General features: G+C 44.0%; 1 protein-coding gene across 6 annotated transcripts in view; it reads right to left on the bottom strand.

The window, feature by feature from the left end:
• DDR2 (discoidin domain receptor tyrosine kinase 2) overlaps window positions 1-15,117 on the bottom strand; it is a 175,526-nt gene extending 160,409 nt beyond the window's left edge. For 4 of the 6 annotated variants that reach the window (XM_086393823.1, XM_086393825.1, XM_086393829.1 and 1 more), the window contains exon 1: window positions 14,286-14,471. The gene's annotated coding sequence lies outside the window, so the exon portion shown is untranslated. Of the gene's footprint in view, window positions 1-13,780; window positions 13,944-14,285; window positions 14,472-14,803 lie in introns of those variants that run through there. The other 2 variants (XM_086393826.1, XM_086393827.1) reach the window with 2 other exon arrangements.
• Window positions 15,118-16,141: the final 1,024 nt, after the last annotated feature.

Here is a 16,141-nt window from a genome sequence, read left to right as displayed (position 1 = left end):
AATGCAAAAACCCATCCCAATATTGTAATTATCCTCCAATTAAAATAAATTAACTTTTAAAAAGAGGAAAAAAAGAAACCCATGACTAAAAGCATCCCTGCAGGATGGCTGGTTCCTACATCTTCAGCAGTGGTCTCATTACCTTCCCAGTGGCTCCTATATCAGCATCAGCAAAGCTACTATGGTGTGGGGAGGGAAGGGGGAGGATAGTACTTCTTTGAATGTGAATACCATTTACCTTACACTTAAGACCATTTACCTGGCCTTAAGAAGTGTGGTTAGTGGTGAGGGTGGGGATTATTAAATTCTAATTAAAGGAAATCACATGAATCTAGATATCCCATTGCTTTGTCACCACTCTCACCTAATCTTAATTTATCCGCTAGAAAGTATATTTAACACCCCATGATCAATGAGTGGATTATTTTCCCCTAATATGTATTATTGAATCATGCAGTGGTAACTATTGGGTTGGGCAATATTTTGGGTTTTCTGTAACATCTTACAGAAAAACCCTGAATGAACTTTTTGACCAACCCAATATAATAATTTTCTCATTGTAAGGATGGATTTGGAGATATTTATGAAGAGCATCAGAGTACTTCTCCTAGGAGCTCCGAGGAATGGTGGCCCAATAGATTTGGGAGCAAGTTTGGTGTGATCACTGACCTAGAGCCAGACATCCTGGAATGTGAAGTCAAGTGGGCCTTAGGAAGCATCACTACGAACAAAGCTAGTGGAGGTGGTGGAATTCCAGTTGAGCTATTTCAAATCCTAAAAGATGATGCTGTGAAAGTGCTGCACTCAATATGCCAGCAAATTTGGAAAACTCAGCAGTGGCCACAGGACTGTAAAAGGTCAGTTTTCATTCCAATCCCAAAGAAAGGCAATGCCAAAGAATGCTCAAACTACCGCACAATTGCACTCATCTCACATGCTAGTAAAGTAATGCTCAAAATTCTCCAAGCCAGGCTTCAGCAATACGTGAACCGTGAACTTCCTGATGTTCAAGCTGGTTTTAGAAAGGCAGAGGAACCAGAGATCAAATTGCCAACATCTACTGGATCATCGAAAAAGCAAGAGAGTTCCAGAAAAACATCTCTTTCTGTTTATTGACTATGCCAAAGCCTTTGACTGTGTGGATCACAATAAACTGTGGAAAATTCTGAAAGAGATGGGAATACCAGACCGCCTGATCTGCCTCTCGAGAAATTTGTATGCAGGTCAGGAAGCAACAGTTAGAACTGGACATGGAACAAGAGACTGGTTTCAAATAGAAAAAGAGTATGTCAAGGCTGTATATTGTCACCCTGCTTATTTAACTTATATGCAGAGTACATCATGAGAAACGCTGGGCTGGAAGAAACACAAGCTGGAATCAAGATTGCTGGGAGAAATATCAATAACCTCAGATATGCAGATGACACCACCCTTATGGCAGAAAGTGAAGAGGAACTAAAAAGCTTCTTGATGAAAGTGAAGTGGAGAGTGAAAAACTTGGCTTAAAGCTCAATCAACATTCCGAAAACGAAGATCATGGGATCTGGTCCCATCACTTCATGGGAAATAGATGGGGAAACAGTGGAAACAGTGTCACACTTTATTTTTGGGGGCTCCAAAATCACTGCAGATGGTGACCACAGCCATGAAATTAAAAGATGCTTACTCCTTGGAAGGAAAGTTATGACCAACCAAGATAGCATATTCAAAAGCAGAGACATTACTTTGCCAACAAAGGTCCGTCTAGTCAAGGCTATGGTTTTCCCAGTGGTCATGTATGGATGTGAGAGTTGGACTGTGAAGAAAGCTGAGCACCGAAGAATTGATGCTTTTGAACTGTGGTGTTGGAGAAGACTCTTGAGAGTCCCTTGGACTGCAAGGAGATTCAACCAGTCCATTCTGAAGGTGATCAGCCCTGGGATTTCTTTGAAAGGAATGATGTTAAAGCTGAAACTCCAGTACTTTGGCCACCTCACACGAAGAGTTGACTCATTGGAAAAGACTCTGATGCTGGGAGGGATTGGGGGCAGGAGGAGAAGGGGACAACAGAGGATGAGATGGCTGGATGGCATCACTGACTCAATGGATGGGAGTCTGAGTGAACTCCGGGAGTTGGTGATGGACAGGGAGGCCTGGCGTGCTGTGATTCATGGGGTCACAAAGAGTCAGACAAGACTGAGCGACTGAACTGAACTGAACTGTGGCTGACAATAGCTTCTGTTCCTACAAAGGGCTGGATTCAGACGTTTAGGAGACCCAAGCACTGAAAATATAACACCTTCCCTACTCCCACCTCACCAAGTACTCCGTTATAAAAAATAATACTCAATGTAACATGAAGTATAAGAACATTCAGTGAAGTTCCGATTTTTTTCATGATGATTGTTTCAATACTTTTTTGGAAACCAAATTTCTATTTATATCTGAAAGAATTTGGAGATGCCCCTGCTAGTGCCTTAAACACCTTCATGTAAAGCAACATTGTAAGTGAATCCAGGGTCCTCACTTCCATCATTTCACTTGAAACCAGGGCTCATTTGTTGCATAGTCTGCTGATAACAAAGATGGAGTCTTTTTTTGTGTTGAACTCTTTCTTCCTATGTACTGCCCAAGAACTTCTTCACCAGCCTTCTCTTTGCCCTAACCTACCCAACTCAAATAAAGACTTAGATCTAAAAAATCTGAAATTCCTTTCAATATCCGTACTACTTAGTAAATTAGGGCTAGAAATTAGAATTTATGCCCTATTTAAAGCAATGTTCCTTTTTTTTTTTTCTCTCCTATATTACTTCTGCCCAAGGCAAGAAGGAACTGGATGTAGGATCACCAGGAAATGCAGAGTTATTGAAGTTTACATATGTATATAGGATAAAGTAGCCATCCTGAGATCTTTGACAAAACATGTTTTGTAAATGCTGGCAACTACTTGTCAACTGGAAAATGAAAATGGGGAGCACCTGGGAGCCCAGAGGTGGTCCTTCCTCCAGCTAAGCAAAAGGCACAGGACAGCCCCCTTTTTCCAGAGGGCATGGGGCTCCTGTGGATCTAGGAGGGGGAAGAAGTTAGCACCCTAAGTCATAAAAATGAAAGAGGTGAGTAAACATCAGGGAGTTGTGAAAGGGAAACAATGGGAAGAGCATCAATCATCTTTTATCCTGCAAAGCCAAGTCTGTCACCAAAAACACAGCAAAAGGATAAGAAAGTAACTTTTCACACTCTGCTGAGGTATCCCCATAAGTCTAGAATTTACATCTTAGCTTGACATTCAAGTTTGACATCTCTTTGGTAATGAATGGCTGACCAAAATGCTTAGAAAACTCTTCACCTCCAAACATAATATTAAGTAACAGTTAATTTACTCTTCACATACCACTAACTAATCAAATGAGAATTTTTAGGGAAAAGTAAAAGGAAAGCACTTCTATTATCAGAGGTATGAACACACCAGCGAGGAAAGAAGCATGATGAGGAAGACATCAGCTCTGCACATGGTCAAACCAAGAGAAACCAAATCTGGAACTGTACCCTGAAACCTAGAATGACAATCATCACTCTCTGGGAATAACCATTTTCTATTTATTGCTTACAGGAAAACAGCCCTGTGTGAATTATATACCCAATACCCACTCCAGTATTCTGGCCTGGAGAATTCCATGGACCATACAGTCCATGGGATTGCAAAGAGTCAGACACGACTGAACAACTTTCACTTCACACTCACACAAAGTATTCAGATGTCAGCTTACATCTTACTCCACATTTGTGCTCATGAAGACTTTACTGCCTTCAATTTTCACAACTAAAAGAAGCAGGATCTGAACCCAGCGCTTCTGATAGCAGTCTCAGTGCTTACACCATTTCTCCATGACCTGCTCTCTTCCATGTTTTGAAGTTATGAGTAAAGTTGCCATAATCATCTGTATTTAGATTTCTGTGTAAACATAAGTTCTCAATTTGTTTGGGTAAATACCAAGGAGCATGATTTCTGGGTCACTCATATGAATATGTCGATTTCTGTGAAAAACTGCCAAAGTGGCTGTGCAATTTTATATTTCCAGCAGCAGTGAATAAAAGTTATCACTGCTTTCTTCAGCACCAGTATGGGGTGCTATCAGTGCTCTGGATTTCGGCCATTCTAACAGGTACTGTAATGATAATTCATTGTTGAAATGATAATTTATTGTTGTCTTAATTTGAAATTTCCTGGTGACATACAATGCTAAGCATTGTTTCATGTCTACTGTGGCTTCGCTGGTAAAGAATCCTCCTGCAATGCAGGAGACGTGGGTTCGATCCTTGTTTTGGGAAAATCCCCTGGAGAAGGGAACGGCTACCCACTCCAGTATTCTTGCCTGGAGAATCCAATGGATTATATAGCATGGGGTCGCAAAGAGTTGGACTCAGCAACACGACTGAGCAACTATCACTTTCACTGCGATCTGTGGGCTTCTCTGGTGGCTCAGGTGGTAAAGAATCTGCCCACAATGCTGGAGACCTGGGTTCAGTCCCTGGATGGGGAAGATCCCCTGGAGAAAGGAGTGGCAACCCTCTCCAGTATTCTTGCCTGGAAAATCCTATGGACAGAAGAGCCTGGCAGGCTACCGTCCATGAGGTCGCAAAGAGTTGGACATGACTGAGTGACTAACACTTTTTGCCATTTGTATATCTTCTTTGGTGAGCTGTCTGTTCATTTCTTTTGCTCATTTTCTTATTGTTGAATTTGAAGAGTCCCTTACACATTTTAGGTAACTGTCCTCTATTGGATATGTCTTTCGCAAATATTTTCTCCCAATCCATGTCTTGTAGTCTCATTGTCTTGATACTAGCTTTCACAGAGCAAAAAATTTTCATTCTAATGAAGTCCACTTTATCAATTTTTTCTTTCAAGGATTGTACCTTTGGTGTTGAAATGTCATCACCATACCCAATGTCACCTAGGTTTTCTCCTATGTTATGTTATAGTTTTCTGGTTTCTCATTTTATATTTAGGTTCATGATCTATTTTTAGTTCATTCTTGTGAAGGACAGAAGGTGTGAGTCTAGATTTGTTTTGGTTTTGGGGTTTTCTTTTGCATGTTCAGTTATTCCAGCACCATTTGGTGAAAAGACTATCTTTCTCCATTGTACTGCCTTTTTTTCTTTGCAAAAAAACAGTTGGCTATATTTACGTGGATTTATTTCTAAGCTCTCTAGTCTGTTCTATTGATCTACTTATCTTTTTTTTTCAGCAATACCACACTGTCTTAATTACTGTAACTCTATAGTAAAGTCTTAAAATCGGGTAACATCAGTCCTCTGACTTTGTTCTTCTCCAGGAGGAGAAGGGGATGGCAGAGGATGAGATGGCTGGATGGCATCACCAACTTGATGGACATGAGTTTGAGTGAACTCCGGGAGTTGGTGATGGACAGGGAAGCCTGGCGTGCTGTAATTCATGGGGTTGCAAAGAGTTGGACACGACTGAGCGACTGAACTAAACTGAACTGAATATTGTGCTGATTACTCTGGATCTTTTGCCTCTCCTTATAAATTTTAGAATCAGTTTTATGATAGTCACAAAATAACTTACTGGGATTTTTACTAGGATTAGGATCTATTTATAATTTCCTTTGATATTATTTTAACATTTTATCTCAATTTTAAAAATCTCTCTAGTGTACGCATTCTAAAAGTAGAACTACACCTGTCTGAGGAATAATTAGCTATTCTTAAGTAATATTTTATTTATTTATTTATTTATTTACTTATTTGAAGGATAATTGCTTTACAATATTGTGTTGGTTTATACCAACATTATATATGTGTTGGTTGCCATATATCAACATGAGTCAGCCACAGTACTCCTGAGTAACTTTAACTCCCACTGCTCTCTTCTTTAGGTCCACTTGTTCCCCAGGCTCTCAAGAGAGTACATCCTAAAGAACCAACCCCAGCAGGCTTTGTATACTTCACCACTCCTCTAAACTTCATATGCCTCTGGGAAATCACAGTCCTGCAAGGCCTTTTGTTGGTATAGCTCCCGTAGGGCCTTCCAAGACAATCTTGCACACAGTAAATTTTGCTGGATTTGCTACTATGAACAGTGTTCAAAAGGCATTTGGACCAACCATCTCCATAGGCATAGTGCTTTCCTGCTTACAAAGTTCCTACACAATATCTTCTCTGAACCTAAAGGAAGGGATAAAGACACATGAGGAAAATAGATGAGGAAATTGAGGAACACTGAAGTTAAAAGCCTTGAGGTAAAAAAAAACCTAGAAAATGATGGTGCTGAGATCAAAACTTACTACATATTTGCCTCACTACCTTTTGCACACAAGGTTCTATTCTTCAGAAGCCCTCCCGGTTATACCCCCGCCCTGGAGTACACAGCAATATGTTTGAGCAGTAGGTCCCAGACACTCTCCTCAAACATTTTTGGAAGGTCTCATTAAGCACAAAGCACAAGCCACAGACAGTTGAGTGAGTGAATACATTAAAGACAATTCTGATCTCCAGGAGAAGCCCAGCTGAACCCAGGAGCTTCGAAGTAAGTCTAAACCCCTCTTAGAATCTCTCTGACTTTTCATTGCTCTTCCAGGCCTCAGGGATACTTGGGCTAGCTCAAACCTAACCTTTCTCAGTCCTTAGAGACCAAGATGAGAGTCCAGCTAACAAGTAGTGTGCATGCTCAGTCATTTCAGTCGTGTCCGACTCTCTGCGACCGCATGGACTGTAGCCCACCAGGTTCCTCTGTCCATGGGATTTTCCAGGCAAGAATACTGGAGTGGGTTGCCATTTCCTTCTCCATGGGATCTTCCTGACCCAGGGATCGAACCTGGGTCTCCCGCATTGCAGGCAGACTCTTTACCATCTGGGCCACCAGGGAAGCCCCAGGTAATAAGTAGACAATCTGCCAAATTCTGGGACCTCTGTTGCTTGGAGAATTACAGAACTTGGAAATATCTAGTAGTTCTATGCACAATAGAAAGCAAAAAATAAGAAAACCAAAATAAGAAGAGAATTATTTTCAACCAAATCATATCTGAATAACACAGTATCAACCATAACATGTCCAAATGCAAGCAAATAAAATTAAAAGAGATGGAGAAAGTTTAGAGAGACCATCACTTTAGCCATTAGGTGATTGTTTTTTTACTGACTATCCTTGGACAGGCATCTGGACATCTTGGTTCCTCTGTTAAGCTATTGTTATTAGAAAATGTTAAGCAAAGTGTGTTATACTCAGAAGTAGTCAATAAAAGCTTGCTAAATTGAATTAAACACAGAAAATACAGTTGAATTGTTGTGGGAACCCAAAGCAATCAGGGAGATAAACAGGTTAGAAACCACTGAGAAATGTAGCCAGATGGGGAAAATGGATAAGACTTGGGCATTAGAAGCAGGAAGGGGAATTGTAGTGAACATCAGTCCAGGCCAGTCTTCCCTCCTGTGGTCCCTCCAGCTTGGAGCCCTTGGTGGGACAAGTGAGCTACTGGATGACTACTCCAGAAGCACAAAATTTGATTTCTCCTTTGTTAACTCATCTCTCCCTTTCCTAAATGCATTTAGTTATGATAGCACTAGCAATTGTGACCCATACTATTTTACACTGCCCTTTAAATCTTTCCATCATAATAGGATTATCTGTCCAATATATTATATATTTTATCCCTCCTTCCCTACCTGTCCCAAGGTGCCAACTCTTTTTTCCTTCAGGTGTTGCACAGACCCCTAACCAAGTAATCCACTCTTGTGCTTAATTCCCTGTAAAGATAGCATTATGCACAAGTCTGTTTTGACCATTAAGGGAAAGGTTGGGGAAAAGTGAGGTAAGGGTGCATAAGGGAGTGGGGACAAGGAAATGAACTAACAGTTGTCTTTTCAAATCGAAGAGGACAAGTTTCCAACAGATTACATCCATGCTGCTTCCCAGGTGGCACCACTGGTAAAGAACCTGCCTGCCAATGCAGGAGACATAAGAGATTTGGTTCGATCCCTGGGTCGGGAAGATCTCCTGGAGGAGGGCATGGCATGGCATGGCCACTGCAGTATTCTTGCCTGGAGAATCCATGGACAGAGGAGCCTGGCGGGCTACCATGCATGGGGTCGCAAAAAGTCAGACAGACTGAAACAGCTTAGCACACACCCACATAGTGAAATGAAAGAGATCTATCCAAGATAACAGTCTCCATGATTCATACATGATGGGCTTTTAGACCACAGAGTATTGAAGATTCCACCAGAAAAAGTAAGAGAAGTGAGCATTCCCTTACTCGGACCATCTACTGTGTGCTGCTGCTGCTGCTAAGTCGCTTCAGTCGTGTCCGACTCTGTGCGACCCCAGAGATGGCAGCCCACCAGGCTCCCCCGTCCCTGGGATTCTCCAAGCAAGAACACTGGAGTGGGTTGCCATTTCCTTCTCCAATGCGTGAAAGTGAAGTCGCTTAGTCGTGTCCGACTCTTAGCAACCCCATGGACTGCAGCCTTCCAGGCTCCTCCGTCCATGGGATTTTCCAGGCAAGAGTACTGGAGTGGGGTGCCATTTCCTTCTCCGCATCTACTGTGTATGAGGCTGTATGTCGGCCTCTTTGCAAATCTAATGGCACGTATTTTGTATAACAAACCTATGAGACAAGAAAAATGAGACCTGAAGATGTTAAATATTTTGCCCAAGTTTACATGGCTAGTAAGTGGTGGCAAAACCAGAATTTAAACCCATGTCCTTTCCACTGCAAAAGTACTTTGAGAAGTATTATCTGTAGAAGGGGATTTTGCTCAGTGAATGTTGTTGCCTGGAAGAATGTCGTTGGACTGAGGATATGGGAAAATAACTGAGCTGAACAAGCCAAAGCAGCAGTGCCATACTAATAATACAAACAACCATCATCAGCATCACGTATTAGCTACGTGCCAAATGCTATGCTATATACTCACAAGTGGCATCTGTAATACCCATTCGATGGGAGTTACCAGCCTTACTTTACCATATAGGAAACTGAGAGAGTTTAAGCAACTTGCGCAGGGTCACAAGGTCAGTGAGTACAGAGCTGGGAGTGGAAATCGGGTCTGTCTGACTTCACAACAGAAAGAGTTCACAGCCTAGACAAGTGGTCCACATAAGGGGAAAAGGCAGATTGTGGACATTTTGAGGTGGTCTTGACCGAGCTCAAAGCAGTCAGCTAGAGGAAAGAGGCATGCCCACCAGAGAAGGGAGGCACTGGCCGCTAAATTCTTGACAGCACACCAGGGTGGGGCCGTCCTATAAAGGAGGTCCTCACTTCACGCTGAGGAGTGACTGAGAAGACAGACTTGGAGAGTTATCAGCAGAGATTCAGGTTGGACTCACGTGGGAAACACTTCAAAGTGCTCATTTCCACCTTCAGCTACTCTTACTTAACTGATCCTTAAGGTCCACTCAAAATTCCTAACATAGTGGTAAGCAACCCACATTGTGGACGGTTGCTGAATTCAGAGACTTTCTGGGAGGCCTGGGGATGCTGGACGCATATCTGGACCGAGTTGTCATTTTTGGGAGAAAGTCAATTCAAACACTGCACGACTTCAAACAAGGCAAGGGGCATAAAGAATCCAGTGTGTCTGTGTTGTGGGCAGGTCACCATTTATGTCAGCTGGTACACAACATCAGAAGGTCTGTGGAGGTCGGTTTTTGAGGGGCTTTAGCTTTCTGGATGCCCGGGAGACGTGCCTGAAAGTGGATCTTATAAGGGAACTTGGGAAGAAGAGTCTGAGAGCTAATGCTAATTTAAAGTGGTATGACATCCACTCACTTCATTGTCTAAAATAATGCCTTTAGCCAAATCACTGTAAAATTCTGACTAGATCCCCAACCTTCTCACCTCTTTGGTTTAGACCCTAATCACCACCTCCAAAATCTAACAGTGATAATTGTTATAAAATTCACAGTGCGTACTTTAGGAATTCGCAAAGCTTTCTCCCGTGTGTATTTGATATATGCATAACGGTAACAGGAGCAGAGGTGATGACATGAAATCAGTGTTTGTTGAGCACTAGATGCTAACTTAGAGTGTTTCATGTACATTATTTCAGGAAGTTTTTGTAACAGTCCTGTTGTTGGGGGAGAATGGTGTGGCATCAACACACAGAGGGGTGGGAGGCACTCTAATACTGTAGTGTGCCTATTAAAATGTAATCATGAGCTTCCTTGGTGGTTCAGTGGAGGGGAGTCCAGCTGCCAGTGCAGAAGACATGGGTTCGATCCCTGGCCCAGGAGGACCCCACATGCCGTGGGGCATCTAAGCCCATGTCCCACAACTGTTGAGCCCGTGCTCTAGAGCCCGGGAACCATAACTACTGAGCCCACGTGTCCTAGAGCCCTTGCTCCCAAACAAGAGAAGCCACCACAATGAGAAAAGCCTGCACACGGCAATTAGAGAGGAGCCTTTGATCACCGCAACAGCCGGTGCAGCAACGAAGGCCTGGCACAGCCAAAAATAATAAATAAATAATATGGATCTTTAAAAAACGTAATGATATGAAATGATCTGGACTAGATTTGTTACATGTGATAGATAATTCATATGACTTAATGTCTGGGAAGTGATTGTATAAGAAAGGAGGCAAGCAGTGAGCTAACAGAGAGGCTAGAGGAGAGAGAGGAGGGGAGACTCCTCTGGATGAACTCCCACTCTGTGCTCAGACATTGTCTAGGAGAAGCTCACTGTTTTCCTCTACTCACACACTCACTTCCTGGAGCTGGTGCAGGCCCCACAGGTGAAGGGCTCAGACCCACAAAGGGCCCCCCAGGAGAGACACTGATTACAAGGGTCCCCAACTTACCTACAACGTCTTTCCAACTTGACTACAGATCACAGGTTGCCACAACCCATCCCCCACCTCCACCACCCCCTTTTAGATTCCATCATTTGCTAAACCAGCTCACAAAAATCAGGAAAGCACTTAATGTGTGATGTGAAGTGAAGTAAAGTGAAAGTCACTAAGTCGTGTCCGACTCTCTGTGACCCTATGGACTGTAACCTGCCAGGCTCCTCCGACCAAGGAATTCTCCAGGCCAGAATACTGGAGTGGGTAGCCATTCCCTCCTCCAGGGGGTCTTCCCAACCCAGGGATCGAACCCAGGTTTCCTGCATTGCAGGCAGATTCTTTACCATCTGAGCCACCAGGGAAGCCCATACACTTATGGGTATTTATTTATTATATATTAAAGGATATGGATTAAATGGGCCTTCCACAGTGGCTCAGCAGTAGAGAATCCACCTGCGATGCAAGAGACCAGGGTTCAATTCCTGGCTTAGGAAAATCCCCTGGAGGAGGGCATAGCAACCCACTCCAGTATTCTTGCCTGGAGAATCCTATGAACAGATGAGCCTGGTGGGTTATAGTCCAAGGAGTCGGGCATGACTGAAGCAACTGAACAGCACAGATAAACAGCCAGCCAAAGAGATACATAGTGCAAGACAGCGAAGGAGCTTCTGTCCCTGTGGGGCAGGGGTGCACCATCCTCCAAATGCATGGTTGAGTTCACCAACCCAGAAGCTCCCCAAACTTGATCGTTTGGGGATTTCCATCACGTGGGCATGATTAATCATTAACTCCATCTCCAGCCCTACTCCCCTTCCTGGAAGGCAGGAGGTAGGGCTGAGAAGCCTAAGTCTTCCTGGGCACCAGCCTCCATCCAGGAGCCCACCCAAAGTCACCTCCTTAGAAAAAAAGACAGTCCTATCACCCAGAAAATTCTGAGGGACTTAAGAGCTCTACCCTAGGAACAGGGGTCAGAAGCCAAATATTAAAACAAAAGATGCTCCTAATACTCTCATCACTTAGGAAACTGCAAGGGTTTCAGAAGCTCTGTCCCAGGAACCAGGGAAAGAAACAAATATACTTTTTCTGCATATGTCACAGACATGGATATTGTTGGAGTTACAATTTGTAGATTCTAAGTAAGAGAAACTGGGAATGCCTTCCACACTTCCCTTAACTTCAGTGTTTATAAAGCAAACAGCTCTTAACTAGAAGCAGAGGCAGGACCTCCCCAGCACCTGCTGGGTCTCCACACCGACCCCCCGCCACCCTCATTCCCAGGACCAGAGGTATCCCTTCTGACCACAGGTACAGATGAGGGAACACGAGGAAGATCCAGGGTCAAGGAACAATCCTTAATCAGATATGAAGCTCCTGAAAAGCCATCTCCTTCGAGGAGAAAGATGTGAACTGATCCTAACAGACCTTCCTTGTTCAGAGATGGTGCAGACCCAGGCAAAGGAAGCATGGTGTCCTTCAGCGCCCACCGAGCCCCTGGGTGAGGTAGTGTGACCAGGCCAGGCACCAGAGGAAAGTTTCAGACAGAAAGTCCGGAGATATCCCCTGCAAGGAGGGACTGCTTCCATTCAAAAGAGATGGGCACTAAGACAGAATTCCCCCATTGCAGCCACCCTCCCGCCAGCATCAGCAGGCGCTGCCTCACATTTCATCCCAGTGTCCAGCGTCCATTGTCACAAGAACCACGTGGGGAAGCCGTTCACAGCCTTCAGATGGCATTCATGTCCAATATCTCCTCAAACAATAATACAGAAAAGAAGTGCTATTATTCCCATATGATACATACAGAGGCCAAGGTACAGAACAGAAGATCAACTTTGCCAAGTAGTAAAAGAGAGAGCCAGAGCTTGAACTTGGGTCTTCAGAACCTAAATCCCAGGCTCTTTGCAGAACAAAGGTAAATATATACCAAACACCCAGAAGTAATGCACAGAGCTGCCCACCTGCAACCTCTTTCTGGTATCCAGACAGATAACCATCCAAGTGCGGAAGTGGCCTCTAAAAGAGGGTCCGCACGGCTCCCCTTGTCTGACATCTTCGCCCCATGGTCACCAGTCACCCACCGAGGGAAATGTGGAGTTTGACTTGGAAGTAATCAAATGTGTGTATGGAGTGGGGGAGGGGAGTGCTATTACAGAGTGAGTCAGAGCACAGAGTTTAGAGTCAGACATTCGTGAGTTTGAACCTCATTAGCTGTACTTCCTTTTGCAGCTCACTCCACTTCTCTGTTTTAAGGTCTTTATTCATAAAATAGGAATAATGTCTCCGGAACTGTGAGGATTCAGACAGATTACAGATGGAGAGAGAGCTCTGAGCATGGAGTCTGGGGTAGAACAAGCACCTGGCTTTTTTTTTTTACACACTGACACACAACCAAAGGTGACCACAGATACCATTTGCTGATGAACCACTATCGGGCATCCTCTCTTGAGGATAACTAATGTCCTTGTGGTGACTTGTTAATTAAACTGCCTCAGCCTCATGAATGTGGAGGTGTGGAGTGCAAAGAGCCCTGGGTTAGCAGGAAAGAGAACTTCGATTTCATCTGCAGCTTCACTACGAATGTTGCTGTGTGACCCTGAGTGTGTCAGTCCCACTCTGGCACTTCCACCGCTTGAGAAATGAGGGGTCATGAGGGATCTCTAAGGCTCTTTACAGACCTGACTCTCATTCCTCCAGGGAAAGGACGCAAAATGGTGCTGAAGCCCTCCTGGCCTGAGCAGTGCAAACTCCCGCCTCAAATGGCTGGCCTAAGAGCTTCAGCCACTTGGAAAAATCCTCTTTCCCCTTGGATGAGACTCTTGAACCTCAGCCAGGACTCAGAGGTCCCAACTGCAAACAGTCACAAGTCACTTGATAACAAAGGGAAAGACACCCCGGCCAGCGAGTTGGGGAAGATGAGGCTCGGCACCAACTGAAAAATACGCCAGCTAGCCCCCCACCCAGCCACCCCAAACCTCAGGGTGAAGCCACTGCTTACCCGAAGATGTCCTTCTCACCATTAAGTCTGCAACTCCCCTGAAACACCAGAAGTACTAAAAGCTGTCCTCTCCCAAACTCAGGACCCTCCAACACCACTAGTAAGTGCCGAAAACTTAGCTCTCTGCTCAGGCTTCTCCATCTCTGAAATCAGCTCTGCGATCGGACTGTCTTGCCTGCCAACAGTTTCAACTCTACGGACGCTGTTTATTGTATCCTGCAGTTGCGATGTATTCGTTTATTTTGCCTCTGTCTTCTTTGGTTAGTAGCGCTTTATTCTTCTCTCCATAACATAAATCCAGCCTCCCCAGATGTGAAACCTTGGATTTCTCAAGCCTATGGTGACCCATTTCCTTCCCTTCCTGGCCTGACTTGAAATGAAACTCCCTTCTGCCTCCTTTTTCAAACTTTTCCTGAGACATCGGGAGAAGGATAGTTAGAGCTTTCATTTTCAGAAAAGTGAAAAAAAAATGAAGGAAGAAAAAAAATCAAAACACATAACTTACGTTCATCCAGAAGTGCACAGTTTTGGATGGAAGAAAACAGAGCTAAAATCCACTGCGTTCCCCCAACCTGAAAAGAAGAATCTGTTGTGAAACGCTTCTTTTTCCACTTTGCCGGTGGAGGAGCCCCGTGGTAGGCATACATCCACAGGCTGATGCAAGATGCCTTTGAGAGAAACCTCACATTCTGAGGATTCCTGGGAAAGCGCCAGGGATCCCAGCATCCAATATATTGCACATTTGGTTTCAATTAGGAAGGGGGTTGGGGAGGGAAGAAGGAAAGTCACCAATCAGAGCTGTTTTCTGTTTAGAGACTATTTCTTTTGACCCAAGGGACCTCGGGCAAAGCTATAATTTACAGCAAAACCCATTCATAGAAGAAAAAATATGTATAACCATAGGACAGACTTAAAGACACAGTTCCCTTCCGCCTTATCCCCACCGCATCCATCCCCAAGCCCTCCCCTTCTTCCATCTAAGATTTGGTCCCCACCCTGTGACCCCCACCTCATTTTTCTTACTTGAGCTGAAGCTATGAGCACAACTTAAGGTTTGGATTCTTCCTCCTCCAACCGAAGCTTCCAGGACAGTTGGGTCACACACATGAAGCTGATCTTTAGTGTTTTATCCATGAAAGCCCAGAGCTGAGCCCTCCCCTCAAAAGAGTTTATTTAATCCTCCCCTCCACCCCTACTACCTCCCCCACCAAAAAAAAAAAAAAGAATTAGATAGTTTGAGAGTCTAGGATTCCTTTTTTTTTTCACTCAGTTCCCAGTTGATTGCTTCCTCTGAGGGTCTGTTGCTGTCCTGAATCCATGCTGCTAAATGAAAACACAAGCATTTACAAGGACTTTCTAAATTATTTTGAAACTTTTTTCCTCTTTTTTTTTTTTTTTCTATCCACTGCTGTGAAGAAGATCAGGTGAAAGGAGAGTGTAAGTGACAGGGAGGAACCCTTCCTCTGCTCTTTAAAAGAGTAACTAATAATCCTCTCCATCCATCAAGGCTCCTGGCATTAACCCTTCGGAGCCTGGATCCTTCCTTCCCAAGCACAGGCTTGGTTTTTCCTGGAGGTCTCGATGCTCTGTGAGTACAGGAAATGCAGGGTAAGCAGAGACTTAAGGTCAGCAGATCCAGAGAGAAAGGCAGATGGCAAAAGAGGTTGAGAAGACCCAACCCACCTTTGAGCAATGCTTCCTCATACAAAGACCTTCTACCTCGGGGCTCTTAAGTGATCCCCACCTCTTCCCTGTTGTACTTTGGCAGGTAATCTGGGATTGCACAGCCCCCAAGATGAGCAAGGAGAGAGGTGGGACTAACCGGAAAAGGAGAGCGGAAAGGGATCATGCAAGGACATACTCATAGTAAGTTTGAAGACCAAGATATTTCAGAAGAGGAAGGGGAAGGCAAGAGGACATCCAATTGGCATGGCCATGAGGAGTCAAGCTGCCAGTGTTAAGTCCTGAAAAGGCCTTTAAGCTCAACCAGAAAGTAGCCTTCCAAATCTGTGCTTTCCAGATGGAAGACCCGGAGAGCGATCAGAGGGCAGACACAGAGATGACTGAAGGTAGAGAACAAACACCAAGAGGAGACACTAGAACTCAGGGCATTTTACAAAGAGAAAAAACAATGCAGAGACAAATCTATTAAGAAGACTTCAGATAACTTAGACAATCCAAAATTAGCTGAGGGTGACAGACTCAGCTCAACTCAATAAATATGTATTGAGCTTTTATCAGGCACTTTACTGGGTGCTTGCTTGAAACAACTACAGATGTCTTGTTACAGAAATAGTCCTAGAATCCTCCCAGATATCTAGGCCTATAATCATTCACCTCTTTGGCATGACCAGGAAGAAT

This window comes from Bos grunniens, chromosome 3, assembly GCF_055505025.1.
Source record: "Bos grunniens cultivar Pamir isolate PY7600 chromosome 3, Bosgru_T2T1.0, whole genome shotgun sequence".
In the NCBI taxonomy this organism is placed as follows: domain Eukaryota; kingdom Metazoa; phylum Chordata; class Mammalia; order Artiodactyla; family Bovidae; genus Bos; species Bos grunniens.
Note: the sequence above shows the minus strand (reverse complement) of the source record. Positions and strands in the feature narration are given on the sequence as shown.